This window comes from Rhinatrema bivittatum, chromosome 1 (assembly GCF_901001135.1).
Source record: "Rhinatrema bivittatum chromosome 1, aRhiBiv1.1, whole genome shotgun sequence".
In the NCBI taxonomy this organism is placed as follows: Eukaryota; Metazoa; Chordata; class Amphibia; order Gymnophiona; family Rhinatrematidae; genus Rhinatrema; species Rhinatrema bivittatum.
The window spans coordinates 169,480,799-169,493,970 of record NC_042615.1 but is presented as its reverse complement, the minus strand read 5'-3'; positions in this window follow the sequence as shown (position 1 = coordinate 169,493,970).

The window sequence follows — 13,172 nt, the reverse complement described above, 5'->3', positions numbered from 1 at the left end:
AGTGTTAAAGCCAGCAAAGTCCGATGGAAAATAAATGAAGTGGGTTTGGTCGAGTAACTTCTGGAAATTAAGAGAATACTTATAAATGGTAGACATATTTTAAATCATACCTGCAAGGGTACATATGATTTAAAATTCCAGCATATCTTTGTTCGCCTGCCGATATGTGTGTGTATGAGTGTACATGTGCTCCTTTTAAAATTAGCCTGCAACAATTTATTTTTATAGAAAACCATACTAAACAAATGCATACATGTGAGATGCAACTCTCAACTTAAACCTAAAAAAGGGTGAAAAATGCCTGCTCATAATATATTATGCAAAACTGCTATTGACGGCTAGTTAACAGTTTCCAATAATTGAAGGCATAGAAATACCCATACAACTTTTGGGGCACATTTTCCAAACCCTACGCGTGTAAATCCGGGAGGATTAACGTGCATAGGGGGGTTACGTGCGCCAGGCCTATTTTCAAAAGGCCCAGCAGCACGACAAGCCCTGGGATGTGCTTATGTCCTGGGGCTTGAAAAAAGGGGCGGGGCGTGAGGCATGGCGTGGGCGGTCCGGGGTGCTCTGGGGGCGGGGAGAGGGCATGGCCAGAGGCCTCCATATGGCTGCTGGGCCGAGGGATCGCGCACTGGCATTTGGCCGGCGCGCGCAACCTACGCCTTCCCGGAGGCAGGCGCAATTTATAAAATAAAGGTTGGGGGGGGTTTAGATAGGGCTGGGGGCAGGTTAGGTAGGGGAAGGGAAGGGAAGGTGAGGGGGGTGGAAAGAAAGTTCCTGGAGCAGCCTTGGAGGGAACAGGGAAAGCCAGCAGGGCTCCCCAAGGGCTCGCCGCGTGCAAGGTGCACTATTGTGCACCCCCTTGCGCACCCCGACCTTAGATTTTATAACATATGCGCGGCTGTGTGCGCATGTTATAAAATCAGGCGTACATTTGTGCATTCCGGGTTGCGTGCACAAATGTACGCCTGCACGTAGGTATTAAAATCCAGCCCTTTGTGTACCAGTCACTTATTAGATTTTTTCACACCTTGTCACCTTATTAAACTTTTTTTATACAACTTGATGTCTTGATGTAAAGTCCTTTTTTTAAATTAAATTGCTAAACAAATAAGTAAAGAATCTGAGCTTTGATACAGAATCCAAGAAGGCATATATATCCTGCGATCATTTCAGCCCTAAGATCTCAACTCATTTGTTTTAAAAAATAAAACTAGGGAACCCTAAGTGATGGCTATCCTGAGGGAAACTTTGGAAGTGGTTTGATTTGTCTTTTACCCCTATAACCATGTCAGAAAATCAATTTGCTATTCATCTCCATCAGAGTTTTATCTGGGTAGTATGTGATGTGTCTGCTGTTTGAAATATTTTTTTGGTGTTTGGTAAAGGTTTCAAAATTTGCTTGAGTCTTTAATAATTGGATATTCTATTCATCAGCTGTTTTGAAATTATTTTATTAGTATGATTTTATAATTATGATTCATGATTTATATATCTTGATTTTATTGATTGTTTCAAGAGGAATGGTGACATTTTTGTTTTTCATTGTTGCACTGTATAGAGTCTGGCGTGATACGTTTTACAGTTTAGTTTTTGTCTGCACATTTCTATTTATACTTTATGTGGCTTTATTCTGTATTTGGTGAGAGTTTGTGTTCTGCATGCAAAGACTGAGATGAAGCATTCTTTTAGCATGTGGTTTCTCTGTAGGGATCTGTAGTAGTTTGGACTGTTCTGTTTTCCTGATAGGTGTATTGATATTTTAGATTCTGATGTAATATTTATAGTATTCTTTTTCATAGGTGGGGTTGTTATTCTTTGAGTTTTGGCAAATAGTACTGTGTTGATACGGGAGGACCATGCCAAAATATAGGGGTGTGTACACATATATGTAAATTATATATGTAAATTATATTGTATATGTAATTGGGTACCCATGGGCCAGTATGGAGAAAAATCCCCCGGGCCACTATTTTCCCTCAATCCGCCCCTGAACTTTATTGTTTGACAGAGTTATATCCTACTTATAGATCCAGCCAGGTAGCCATACCTCTGAATGGGACAGGCATCCCCCACTCTAGCTGTCTGTGAGGTTCAATCCAAATCCCTTCTTATACAGTACAATACACCTGCTGTACCACTCCTCAGACTTTTTATACCATTCTTCCTCCACTTCAGCCCTCGAGATATACCTGAGGGATTTTATGGCTACTCGTCTTGCTGTGTTGCACCGTATTTTCTCTCTCTTACTTTGGTTAGCGAAGGATGTACTTGAAAAAAGCACTCACAGTTTAAAACTAAAAAAAGAGAAAAAACAGCATAAGCTGTTTGGATTTCTGACACTGGTGAACTATTTCTACTCTTCTCTCTACTGCACTGGTATCACTCATTGTGCCAGTCACCAGAGAAAGACAGGCAGAGGCACTTGCTGATTTTTCTTTTTCCTGGGGGAAGGGTCTGGATAGGAGACAGTATGGGGAGTTGCAGTGATTGTTAGTGATTTTTTTAAATCTCTGTCTGAACATGAGTGAGGGAAATGAGCACTGCACAGAGACCGAGGCAAAGAATCTGTACCAGGCTGGCAATCTTTTTATGAGTATGGAGTCTGTCAGAACTAGTGCATGGGCCTGCACAGTGCATGCAGCACACTCTTGCTCTTGCCCTGGCCACTGCTGTGAATACCTGATCCATTGGCCTTTTTTACCATTCTTCCTTCTCCCACTTTTGCCCTCAAGATACACCTTTGAGGTTTTATAGATACTCTTCTCGCCATATTGCTCTGCTCCTACAGTTTCAGTTTTTGACAATTGTCAGTACCACTGCTGCCACAGCCACTTCAAGCTAGTCGGTATATTACGGTACTTCCTCCACTGCTCCAAGGATGTGCAAGAATCACTGCATTCCCTCAAGTTATGCCTTGGGGGTTTAATGGTTACACTTCTCGCTGCACTGCTCTGTTTCTAACAATTCAATTTTGTAACAATTGGCAGTGTCAGTACTGCTGTCGCTGCCACTCCAGGCTAGTATTAGTACATTAGGCTGCTTCCTGCACTGCCCCAGCTGTCTATAAGTTTTCATACAAATGTCCTTTCTTTATATTACTTGCTGACTCTTGCTCTTGTCCTGGCCATCCATTTCTTTGCACACCTAAAGAACGACTCCTCAGACCTTTGGTGCTTTTCTTTCTGCTGCCTCCATCCTCAAGATACATCTTGAGGCATTTGAAAACTCTATGCTGTTTGCAATTCCCCACCCTAGATCTTAGAGTCAGCAACTTTTGGCACATATTAGCTCTAGAATTCTCATTACCATATTGGGTACGTGTACTTAAAAACTTTATGGCTTAATCTTTAACAAAGACATATGCTACTAATAGGATCAACCCTGTAGCACCTCTGATTGGGACAGGCATCCCCCACTCTAGCTGTCTTGGAGCTTCTGTCCAACTCCCTTTTCTTTTGATATTTGGTGACTCAAACCCCTTCTCCACTTCCAGGACATCAGAACCGTCCTCCAGTCAACACGTTTCTCCAAAACTGACTACTGTAATGCTTTACTCTTGGGGCTCCCCATCTCCGCCACCAAACCACTACAGATGGCCCAGAACGCAGCAGCCAGAATCTTAACCAACACCAACCGGCGAGCTCATATCACCCCCATACTCCGAAACCTGCACTGGCTGCCAATAAAATACAGAATCCTACATAAAGCACTTACTATAATCCACAAAACCATCCACAATCAGCTCCCACTAGACCTTCAGATCCCTTTCAAACTCTACTCTTCTGCAAGACCCATTAGAGAAGCATATAAAGGAACCCTACAAGTCCCACCAACTAAATAAACCCGCCTAACTTCCACCAAAGAACGTGCATTCTCCACAGCGGGCCCAGTCATTTAGAACAAATTGCTGACTGACCTAAGACTGGAACCCTGCCTTCTTACCTTCCGAAGAAAAATTTTAGATATTAGGGGAAGGCTTGGAGGAAAAGCCAAGACTTGGCTTTTCCTCCAAGCCTTCCCCTAATATCTAAAATTTCAATCCAGACTCAACCCAACTGAGGGGACACACGCACCAGTCCCAGTATTCTTCATATGCATTTAATTTCTAGTTCATTCCTGTCTTTCTACTTCCTGGCTACTCTAGTCCCCAAGTTAAATCACCTTGTTATATGTAACTTTGCTTTGGCCTTCTTGTTATTTGGTTATTTAGTTAGTCCCTAAGTTCCATGTAAACCGGTTTGATATGAATCCCTTCATGAAGATCGGTATAGAAAAATGTTAAATAAATAAATAAATAAATAAATAAATAAATAAATATGTTGATTTGAATGCCTTCTGCTACACCACTCCTTGGCTTTTTATGCCTTTCTTTCTCCTGCTTAAGCCCTCAAAATATGCCTTGGGCCATTTGATGGCTCGGTGCTGTTTGCAATTCCATACATTATATATTGGCATATATTAACTCTGCAGTCACTACAGTTATACAAATTACAGATAAAAACATAACTGATTTAATGAGCCACTCAGAGTTTTACTGTACCAGCCATGTATAAGAACATGGCTTAATCTTTTACAGAAATATCAAAAAAAGCCTTAATGGGCAATACAATTTAACAATTACACACAAAAAGACGTATCCACCACAATTTATTTTAATGATTTAAGGGACCTTCATATCATCCCCTCACTTTGATATCTTTCAGAGCCTTATGTAATGCTCCATCGATAAATCAAAGGGGTATTCTTTTAATCATTGGTCCAATATTTTTAACAATTTTTTTTGAATATTAAAAAAGTGCACTACTTCCCCATTTTTTGAAGTTAATTCATGCCTTTTTTTGTTATGCTTAGTAATTTAGGCCCTAAGTTTCTACTTGAGGCTGAAGTGACTTGCCTGAGGTTACAAAGTGCATCAGCAGGATTTGAACCCTAGCTCTTAATCTGCTGGTTTAATTACTAGGCTAATCTTCCACTCTTCTAGAAATGATGCTCACATAGACCCAGTGATCATCTCCCCTTTGACCTGTCACTCTGATAATCCAATTCTTAGTTCTCACCTCCCCCCATACACATCACTGATTCCCTTCCCTCCCACCTGAAATCCCAAAAATGATAGCTCTCATACATCTACAACTCTGGCTATTTCCCCTACCTCCTAATACTTCTCAAGAATAACAGCTCTTCCCTATTTCTCACAAGAACGTCTTCCTTTCCATTTTCCCTATTCTCAAAGCAGAGGGCTACTTCTGACATCTAGAACTGAATTCAAAATGATGCTGGTAGATGGCACTCTAGCATCGTGATCATCAACTTCACCTACATAATGCATCTGTCATCCATCATTTTGAATTTGGTGCTGGAGAAGGGAGGAGGTACTGAATATCCTCCTGTCTCAAACTGGAGAAGTGGAGGACGATGCGCTGGGGAAAGGGGCCAAAACTGACAAACTTGAGGTGCCAAGTAGGAAGGGTAGGGATCAACATTTTGTGTGTGTGTGTGGGGGGGGGGGGGGAGAAGTTCCATCTCAAGGGCACTGGGTGGAAAATGAGGGTATTGTAAGTGTGGAAGGCTGAGTTATGACATCAGGCTGCTAGGAAGGGAGAAGGAGAGAGTTTTGTTTTTTCAAAGGATCCACCCCCTAACTTAAAGAACTAGGTAGGTAAATTTCCTGTAGTCACTTACTGGCCGATACAGTACAGTGCGCTCCAGTGGAGCGCACTGTTAACCCGCATTTGGACGCACATTTTCGACGAGCTAGCTTTACCCCTGAAACTAATAGTGCCCGCAACATGCAAATGCATGCTGATGGCCTATTAGTTATGCCCGCGCAATTCAGAAAGTAAAATGTGCAGCCAAGCCGCACATTTTACTTTCAGAAATTAGCACCTACCCAAAGTAGGCGTTAATTTCTCTCAGCACTGGGAATGTGCACAGAAAAACTGCTTTTCTGTGCACCCTCCGACTTAATATCATGGCGATATTAAGTTGGAAGTCCCGAAAGTTAAAAAAAGTAAAAAAAAAAAAATTAAATCGGCCCACGGCTCGCGGGTTGAAAATCGGACGCTTAATTTTGCCGGCATCCGGTTTCCGAACCCGTGGCTGCCAGCGGGTTTGAGAACCGACGCCAGTAAAATTGAGCGTCGGCTGTCAAACTTGCTGACAGATGCCACTCCTGTCCAAGAAGAGGCGCTAGGTACGCGCTAGTGGCCCTAGCACCTCTTTTTACCGTGGGCCCTAATTTAAATAAATTAATTTACTGAATTGCGCGCACAGGCCACTCTCCTGTGATTTTTTACTGTATCGGCCTGTTAGTAGTATTTTTTAAAATCTCTGAGCATCTGAATTTGCCAATTAGATTTTAGGTGGTTTAAGACCAATGTACTAACAAGTGAAGTTCTTCACCTAATTCTACCCTGCCCTGGTATGCCCCTCAACATGCCCCTTTTTTATTCAGCTAAATCTGAGTCAGATAAAGACATCTAGGTCATTTTTAGTCAGAAAAGAAAAAGGAATTTTCAAAATTAGCCATTTAGATGGATAATTACAAGCTATTTTCCTAAATGCCTTTGAATAACAACCTCCCAAAACTCAACTGGCAATGTTTAGGTGCATTCTTAGTTACAAACTAACCACTGCCACTGAATATCCAGACAAGTTATATGGCAACTGTAGCAGGAAACCTTTATTTGCTCACTATCTTAGAGAATACTGGGCCCTAACTAGCTAAATCAAGCAGTAAATGATTTTTGAAAATAGAATTTTAGCAACCTTATCCTGGGATAAGAACATAAGAACATAAGTCTTTCCATACTGGGTCAGACCAAAGGTCCATCAAACCCAATATTCTGTTTCCAACAGTGGCCGAGCCAGGTCATAAGTACCTGGCAGGATCCCAAGGGGTAAATAGATTCCAAGCTCCTTATCCTAAAAATAAGCAGTGGATAGCTGCAACTAATAGCTGCAAGTAATAGAAACAACAATTAAATTAGGTATCTTCTCTTCCTCTCTGTCTAATTGCTCTCCTATTCTTTCTCCATGCCTCAGTCTAGTTCAGGGATGGCCAACTCCAGTCCTCAAGAGTCACTAACAAGGCTATGAATATGTGTGAGATAGATTTGCATGCACTGCCACCACTATATCCAGATCTATCTCACACATATTCATTGTGGATATCCTAAAAATCTGGCCTGTTTGTGGCTCTCGAGGACTGGAGTTAGCCTCTCCTTGTTTAGTTGCTCTCCTTATAAAACAGCAAGCAGGTGTAAATGTCTGCCTTTCATATGCTATTTTTTTAAGAGGGTATGTTCTGCCCAAAATATTTTATGGTTCTTATATGGTCAAAATAGCATGTGTTATTTATTTTTACGGCATAAATTTATCACACATTGTTGTGCTATACATTGCAACAAATGCTGCAGGTATTTTTACATATCATTAAAATCATATGTTTGTGATAGCAGATTTTTTGGTTTGCATGATAATTTTGATGAGTTACCAGTAGTAACTTGCCAAGTTAATATAATTTTGGCATCTATACTTCTTTAAATACATTCTAAATTAGAACATGTAAGATTGAGATCTTTTAAACTTTTAACTGTAAAGTTAATAGAGCTAAATTAAAGATAGATTCCAGATCTATCAACTCTGTTTTTGTAAATTTCCCATTACTTGCCATATGTATTTTGTCTCTATTCTCCCCTGTGCATTTCACACATCTTTTTATTTTTTTCCTTGCTGTAAATACTGTTAAGGATAATGATGACTGAGAAAATGAAAACACTAGATTAATGTTTGTGGACATACTCTGCATTTATTTCTTCCAGTTGGTTGACAAATTTGCTGATATTTGGAAAACAGAGAAGTGATTTGATATAGGCTGACAGGTGGCATTATGCTGAATTGTTCCCCGTTGAAGCATCAGACACATGTTGCTATATCATTGTACAAATCTGAAGCTTAGAGGGTGTATAATGTGTGCAGTAGGGTACTGGCACTGCAGAAAAGCCTGCATTAATTGGACAGAAATCTGCAAAATAAAACTTTCACTGGTATATAGTAGAATCCTTGGATAAGGTACGGCCATTTTTAGACTATATGCAGTATGTTAATTTAATTTAGCAGAGCACTTACAAAACACAATCTCCACTAAAAAGATTGGAAAGGACGATGTGATAGTGCACCTTCTTTATTCATACTGTATTTCTTCCCATATGAATATTGTAAAGCCTGGTTACTTATCAACATCACTGTTATCTAAATTATAATTATTCACATAGACAGCTAATGAGAAAAAGGCTGTTTTACCTATAATATAGCTTTGTCATCAATGATTCATTTTATAGCAGCATTGCAGAGTAAATAAGTAGTGATTGCAAACCACAATTTTATATATATATATATATATATATATATATATATATATATATATATATATATATATATATATATATTTTTTTTTTTTTTTTTTTTTTTATATGATCAGCCAAGCTGGGTTCAAGACACCATAGAAAACCACAGTGACTGGCCCTGTCTTCATTTGTCATCCATGCAAAGGCAATTTCTGTAAGGTAAAGAGCAAATCCATCTTAATTGTTGCTACATATTTTCAACTAGACAGCATTACATTTTCTTCCATTACTCTTGGTATAGAATGCTAATGCCCTAGGAATGCATCAGTTCATTGTCATGCGGATGTTCGTAAGAAAAGGAGGAGGGGAAGATCATGCTTTACTTTTCCTTACTGCTTTTCCTTTCCAACAAAATGAATTGTTCTTCCCAGGTACTCATGCTTGTAATGATTCTGCAAGCTTGTGTAGATTCATAAGGGGTAAAGGATTTAAGACTACCAAGATTAAGGGGGACCTGAGGATGATTTGTGGCATGGGGGGGGGGGATTTTCTGAAGGGAAACACTTATTTGGTTGCAGAGCAGAGCTTGAAGCATGGTATTAAGGCTTATGCTCAGTTATCTATTTTTTAATATATGGGCCAGGTGAGGTTTGGTGATAGGTTGAGGGTGTTCACCCATGGACCACAAGGAATATTTTATCTAGTGACGAGGATAACTCATAAAAGGCCATGTGGCTCCATTAAACTGTCATCCTGGGAGCATCAATTGGCAGCTTAGCCTGATGATACTCCCTATGGGGGTAAGGAGTAAGAATTAGCTAACCTGTTGAAGTGTAGCCAACTTCCTTGCTGAATATCTCTATACAAATCAGCACTTAGATAAGTATTATCAAGCTAAGTTAAACCTGTTCTATGTAAGTTCTAGCTTATCCAGTTAACTTAACTGGAAAAGACTGAATATTGGCACTTATCTGGTTAAGTTAACCGGATAAGTTAACCAGATAAGTTAAGTTAACCAGATAAGTAGTACCACCTCAAAATGCCCATTGCCCACCCATAGAATATCCAGTTAACTACTTATAGTAGCTGAATAAATATGTAATCCAGATAATCTCTTTCCAAAATGGGACTAACTTCTCATCTTCCACCATATATGGCTCATAGTGCCCTCCTTCCTGCACTCCCTCCAACACAGGCCTGACACAGAATCTTACATTTATTCAATTTGATTTGAATGAGATGACATCTGTAATAAATCTTAAGTGCATTCTCCATGAGCTGCACAAAAAGAGATTATTTAACCACTAGCCATAGTGTTTCTTCTCATTCCTTTTTGCATAATACAAACTATAAATCCTTCTCTCATGAAATCTCATGTTTAAGTTTAGTTATGGGCTTACTCAAGAGGAGTTTACAAATTGAGATGTTAACCCTTTAATTAGTATAGGCTTGGAGCACATCCCTTTCATTTGTATAGAATCTGAAGGATTCGTTAGTGTAAGAAGAACATCATGGTTTATGATTTATGGTTTATTTGGTTTTCTAGACCGTCACATCAGTAAAGACCTTCACAATGGTTTACAAATAATTAAAATAGAGAAATACAATATATGGAATTAAAAGAACATAACAGCTAAAATTACAAAGTAAAAGTAGAATCAAAACTATAGCTATTAAAATTAGACTAAAATATAAAATAATAATAATAATAATAATAATAAAACATAAACGTCTGACTAAAAATTAAGGAAGCACAATAAGAAGCAATAAATAAATAAATGGTAAAAAATAAAACATGCTGTAATATTACCCACTCTTTATGTAAGCGCATGTAAAGAGCCACGTTATTAAATCAACTTTAAATTTCTTATGGTCTGTTTGTAACTGTAATTGAGGTAGGAAAGTATTCTAGAGCTTGGGACCTCTGATAGAAATTGCCCTCTCTCGTACTTCGCATAACCTTGCTGTTTTTATTGTAGGTATTGTTAATAAGCCTTTGTTGGCAGATCTTAAGTTTTTTTGTGGAACATGTAGTCTAGTTGCTGTATTAAGCCATTCTGTATTGTTCAATAAATTATCTTGTGAAGAATACAAACCATTTTGTATTGTATTTGTGATATTATAGGGAGCCAATGCAGCGAGATTAAAATGGGAGAAATATGATCACATTTTTTTTACCCCTGACAACACCCTTGCAGCAGCATTTTATAAAATTTGAAGCAGTTTTATAGTACTTTGAAAGAGACTGAGCAATAGGGCATTGCAATAGTCGATGTTTGAAAAGATCAGAGATTGTAGGACAGTGCTGAATTCTTTAGGTTCTAACAATGGTTTCAGTCTTCGAAGGGTAAGGAGCTTGAAATAACCATCTTTTAGTTTTAATGCTATATGTTTTTTTAATCCTAACTCAGTGTCAAGGGATATTCCTAAATCTCTAGTGAAAAATGTGGGCTTTATCTTGGAGATATTATCTAAAGATAGGGAGGTGAGCTCACCCCTCATACATTTATGTTCTAATAATAATACCTCAGTCTTATCTGTATTTAATGCAAGCTTCATGTGTTTTAATAGTTGCTTGATTGCTTTCAAATATATAGAAATAGTTTTATGGTTTAACGGTTTTTATTATTTTCCAACAAAGAACAAACAAACCAGCCGGAGGTGGGTGTGTCTCTGAGCCCACCCCCAGCATCCAAGTACAAGCAGAGCAACAAACAGAACCCCCAACCGCCTCCCCCCCCGAGATACTTCCAAAAACAGCCTCATCAAGAACTCGAATCAGCATTTAGTCTGTAGGGTCCACACTACCTGCAATGCACCAAACAACCAAGGTGCCGCTCGCTCAAGCATTTAGAAGCAAACTTCGAGTGCGATGTGGAAGCGACAGGATGTATGGTTGCCACACCGAGAGGAATTGCCGTCTCGCGGTAGGGGATTGCCTCGCCATCAGGTTCTCCATGTTCATCATCGAGAGGAAGCTGTTCCTCCAGGCCCAGTAAGACGGATCATCTGCTGCCCTCCACTTGGAAAGAATGATTCGTTTACCAACAGCACAAGCCTTCACCAGGAGCAAGCGTTAGCCAAGATCTCTGATTCGTATCGGCGATATACAGCCAAATAATAGCCACAAAGGGGTGACAGGGATGACCACATTCAGTAAATCCACCAAATAGTCTGCAATAAGTCCCCAGAAATGTTTAATCGGTGGACAGGTCCAAAAGACATGCGAGAGGGTGCCCAAGGCATGACCACACCGAGGGCACCCCGCCGCTGACGCCAATTTAAAATGGTAAGCTATCTGAGGTGACACATACGCCCGACTCAAAAATTTATACAGCATTTCTCTATAATATTGGTTAACCGAGATCTTGGCTACACGACAAAAACAAACCTTGACAATAGTCGGCGTAAGGACAAAATCTCCATCATTTGTCCAACGGGAGGCCAAGAGTGCAAACAGATCCCCTCCCGCTTCCCGCCGCAGTCGTGCATAATAAGTAGACAAAGAGGGGGTCACACGGTCCTCCATTTGAAACAGACGTTTCATGGACTCGAAGGTGACCGATTTTAAAACATGCTCGTGTGAGCCACATTTCCAATTTTGCAATTAATCCACCAGTTTATCCAGTTAATATTGAGGTCTTTCAGACCCCTTTGGTTCTTCAACCTGCACTCTGTCCAGTTGACCCGTACCCCTCATTCTGTCCTATAAATCTTAAAACTCAAGATCTACAGACTTTCTTCTCATCAGGAGGAAAGTTATATGGATATCTAGCATACGCACACTGCGGTTTTCAGTTTTGAAATACAGAGTTACACACATAAGTGGAACACCCATTTCCCTTCTCCTTTCCACCCCCTTATTCCTCTTGCACGCATGCATACATAATTGCATAATTTGCAGCTTTTTAAATTTTATATTGCTCACACATGGCCCACATACATGCATCTGTGGACATTTTTAGGTGAACAATGCTTTTAAAATTGACCTCAAAGTGTGGTTGTACCATGGAGGCATACAGAGGCATTATGATATTCTCTGTTTTATTCTCCATTATTTTCCTAATAATTCCAGCATTCTATTTGCTTTCCTGGCTGCCACCACACTCTGAGCAGAGGATATCAACAAAGTATCCACAATGACACCTATTTCCTTTTCCTGGATTTTGAATCCCAATGTAGAATCTTGCAATGTGTAGCTATAATTTGGGTTACTCTTCCCTACTTGCATCTCTTTGCAATTGTCCACATTAAATTTCATCTGCCATTTGGATGCCCAGTATTGCAAAGTCCTCTTGCAATTTCTCACAATCTTTTAACAACTTTTATTAATTTTATATCTTCAGCAAATCTGATCACCGTACTCATCATTCCCATCTCTAGATCATTTGTAAATATGTTAAAAAGGTATGGTCCCAGTACAGATCCCAGGGGCACTTAACTATTCACCTTTCTCCATTGAGAAAATTGACCATCTAGTCCTACTCTCTGTTTTATATCTTTTAACTAGTTCTCAGTCCACATTAGAACATTGCTTGGTATCCCAAGGCTATTTAATTTCCTCAGGAGTCTTTCATTGAAGTATTTTGTCAACCACTTTCAAAAATCCAGGTGCATTATATCAGCTGGCTCACTTTTATCCACGATGTTAGGTTCCATATTGGGAGCTACCACCCATGAAAAAGATCTAGGCATCATAGTGGATAATACTTTGAAATCATCGGCTCAGTGTGATGCAGCAGTCAAAATAGCAAATAGAATGTTAGGAATTTTTAGGAAGGGAATGGTTAATAAAATGGAAAATGTCATAATGCC